Consider the following 4,254-nt stretch of genomic DNA (forward strand, 5'->3'; position numbering starts at 1 on the left):
TATATATATATATATATATATATATATATATATATTGAAATAATGTTCATGTACTGGAAAAATATATCCATGAAATTCAAAGAAATATTCCTGATGAAATGAAATCATCACATTCAACTAATTTATGTATTAATTTTATTGTTGATGATATTTTCACCTTAAGTCATGGAAACAGCTGTAGAGCGAAACAAATGAAATGTTTTGAAATATCATGGGAATCTTTTGTTTTCCATTCTTACGCATACATGCATATCATGTTATAATTTGAAAAGTTACCATATAACAAGTCTCAGTTAAATAATTTTAACAATTACTTTCAAGTACAAACTAACCTATGAAGTCACTTTGCCATGTAAAATCCAGATCATATATTCTGTTTGCAATGGGAGTGAATATACAATCTATTTTCAGATCATTTTAAGAGTTTCTTCACACTATTTTGTTGTGCTTAGTCCAAGACTCTGCCAGATCATTCCAGGCAACGGTTCTCAAACTGTAAAATACCAAGTCCCTTCCTTACCTATATTAATGGAATTTGTTGCACCTCATTCCCCTCCATCCCTGCCGCTTTTATTTGTGAGAAAACATAATGGAATTTGCCTCTGAGTAATTCTTCTTTCTTTGCCATGGTGTTGGGAAAGAATTTAAGTTTGAAATAATTCAAGTTTAAAATAAAACCACTCTTAATTAATTGTGACAGATAGTCAGTGCCCTGCCTCCTCCCTTTCCATTCCTCACAACCCCACTCCCACCTCCCACATGGCAAATAATGATTCAAGAGACTTTAATACTTAGAAAGTTCCTTTATTAAGCAATTGTTAACTACTAGAGAGCAGTTTTGTTGCTAAGCAAGCAAATGCTGTTGCTATTCTAGCAAATATTGTTGCAAAGCAAAAGAATGTTTTTTTGTTGTTGCTAAGCAAGGAATTATTATTGTTGCTAAGCTAATGAATGTTTTTTGTTTTATGTCTCTTTTTTGCTTTTTGTTTTTTCTTCCTGTCACTAAGCTAGGAATCATTGTGGTAAATGTCGTTGTTGTTGTTGTTGTTTGTGAAACTCAAAAAGAAAAAAATATCTAATTCCTTATGCGCTGTGGCAGTTTTATTGATGCCTCCCATGTTGGTTTATTGAATGATGCACACAAAAGAACTTGTCTCATTAACAATAAGTGTTGCTGTTATTACTATCTGTTCTTTAAGATTTGCATGTTATTAAGTGCAGTGTTTTACATCTACAACAATATATATGGATTAATAGTTGAGATATGGATACGCAGGGGATAAATGGTGATATTTGGATGAACAAAACTAATATATATAAAATCCAAATTTTGGGTCATCCCTGGAAGACTTCACTATATGCACCTCCCTGTAAATTGGATGTTTGGCCTCTGCTCCCTCCCTGTCACATCTTTACCATCTTTCTTTCTTCTTTCTCCATCTGAGATAGCCATGTTTATCTTCTAATGCAAGGTACCTTTTCTTATTTCTTTCTTGCCCACACGGGGCTAAACATGGAGGGGACAAACAAGGATAGACAACGGGATTAAGTTGATTACATCGAACCCAGTGCGTAACTGGTACTTATTTAATCGACCCCGAAAGGATGAAAGGCTAAGTCGACCTCGGCGGAATTTGAACTCAGAACGTAGCGGCAGACGAAATACCGCTAAGCATTTCGTCCGGCATGCTAACGATTCTGCCAACTTGCCGCCTTCTGGTACTGCAAGGTACCTTTTCCGTCTCACGGTATTACTCACTCCACCAAGGTGAAGGGTCTTGTCCTGCAAGTTACTTGGTGGCCTCACTGATGCTGGTGCTGTAAAGAGCACCCAGTACACTCTGTAAAGTGGTTGGCAGTAGTAAGGGCTGGAAGAAATGTGTCTAAGAAACCATACCAAAACACACAGCAGAGCTTGATGAAGTCTTTTGACTTGCTAGCTTTTGTCAAACTCCTGTCCATGCCCAGCATGGAAAATAGACATTTAAATGATGATGATGATGATGAGATAGGCTTAAAACAAAAAATAAGAAATCATACGAGTCTCTGGAAGCAATGTCAAAATTGAAATAAGGAAGCAATAAACTTGCTAATTTTGGCTCTAGGTCTGCAGTTTTGAGGGGGCGGTCAATTACATTGACCCCATTTGCCTAACTAACTGACTCTGAAAGAATGAAAGACATTGCAGACCTTGGTGGAATTTTAACCCTTTTCTTACAGTATTTATTTTGAGATGCTCTGTGTTTCTTTCAATTGCTTTAAATATAACAAAGAATTTAGTAAAATAATTCAGCTAGTTTTAGTTTTTAATTATCATTCAGCTAGGTTTGGTGGAAGATTTTTATTCAAAACTTATGAAAACAAGGCATTTGTACTCAGAGCCAGAACCGGTTTCAGCCGGGTTGGAAACGAAAGGGTTAAACGTCTAGCTTAAAGAGCTAGAAGAAATGTGTCTAAGAATTTTGTCCCATGTGCTAATAATAATAATAATAATAATAATAATAATAATAATGTGTTAATTCAGTTGATATTTTCAATGTAGGAAAGACCAACTAAAAATATTGTTTCAAATTTTGGCACAAGGCCAGCAATTTCATTGAAGGGTTAAGTCAATAACATCAATCCCAGTACATTACTGGTACTTTTTCTAATGTCCCCCCACCCCACCCCACCCAGAATGAAAGGCAAGGTCAAGTTCAGCAGAATTTGAACTCAGAACATAAAGATGGAAGAAATGGTGTCCTGCATTTTGCCCAGTGTGCCACCGATTTTGCTAGTTCACCACCAACTAAAAATATTAACCTGTAACTCGTACACCTGTTTTGAATTTTTATTTTTTCCAACAATTGGTCATGCTCTTCTTTCCTTCCCCTTTGTATTGTGCACAGTTTTATTGACAAAAATTGCATCTTCAGTAGCTGGATATATATTTATACATTTTACTTTGCTTTATTTACACAGTTATAAGATACATATGTGTGTGTGTGTGTGAGCATGTGTGTGCCCAGAGAGACAGACAGACAGACATTCCAATAAACTATATGTTGATCAATGTTGTTGCTTAGTCAGCGTGTTAATAAATACATTCAACTCCCACACTTTGTGTTGAGTGCTATTTTCTTTCCTTTGTGCATCAACACACACACACGTCTTTTTTATTAATATTCAGCAGAATCTGCTGAGTGACTCAAGTACCAACACTGAAAACTCTTGGCCCTTCTTGAGTTATTCTCTAAATTCTGCTAATAATTAATAAAAAAAAAAAAAGGAAATGTAGTACCTTATGTTTTGAGTTCTGTTTTCCAGTTTGCATTATCAAACAGACATACACATGTGTGTGTGTTATTTCTTTAATACCCACAAGGGGGCTACACACAGAGGGGACAAACAAGGACAGACAAACGGATTAAGTCGATTATATCGACCCCAGTGCGTAACTGGTACTTATTTGATTGACCCCGAAAGGATGAAAGGCAAAGTCGACCTCGGCGGAATTTGAACTCAGAACGTAGCGGCAGACGAAATACCGCTAAGTATTTCTGCCAGCTCGCCGCCACACGTGTGTGTATGTATGTGTGGTGTTAAGGACATTCAACTTTAAAAACCATGCCAAAGCAGACAGTGGAGCTTGGTGCAGTCCTGTGGTTTACCAGCTCTTATCAAACCATAACTGTCTAGCCAATGCCAGCATAGAAGACAGACATTAAACGATGATGATGATAATACACATGTATGTACATATATATATCTGTGAATGTGTGTGTATGTATGTATGTAATGTATGTATATAGCAGCAGCAGCTGTGTTGTTGGGATAGTCACTTCCCAACCATGTGGTTTCAGGAGCTGTTCCACTGCTGAGCACCTTGGGCAAGAGTCTTCAACTATAGCCCCAGTCAAACCAAACCCTTTGGTAGCCAGATAGTGAAATGTGTGCATATAAAACATTCTATACATATATCAATACATACATACATACGTGTGTGTGTGTTTGTTTACATCTGCGCTCACTTATACAAAAGTGCAGCAGATGGTGGTTTTGTCATCTTGTCCTGTTAACAAATATTCTGAATAGCTTGTGCCATCAAAGCCTTGTAAAAATAAATAGGGAAGGAATTGCATCCAGCTGTAAAACAGTGTTTCAAATAACACAGCCAAACCATACAAATAGGGAATATAGACAAAAAAGATTAACAAATATATATGTGTATATATATATATATATATATATATATATATATATATATATATATAT

The sequence above is a fragment of the Octopus bimaculoides genome, chromosome 9 (genome assembly GCF_001194135.2).
Source record: "Octopus bimaculoides isolate UCB-OBI-ISO-001 chromosome 9, ASM119413v2, whole genome shotgun sequence".
Classification (NCBI taxonomy): Eukaryota; Metazoa; Mollusca; class Cephalopoda; order Octopoda; family Octopodidae; genus Octopus; species Octopus bimaculoides.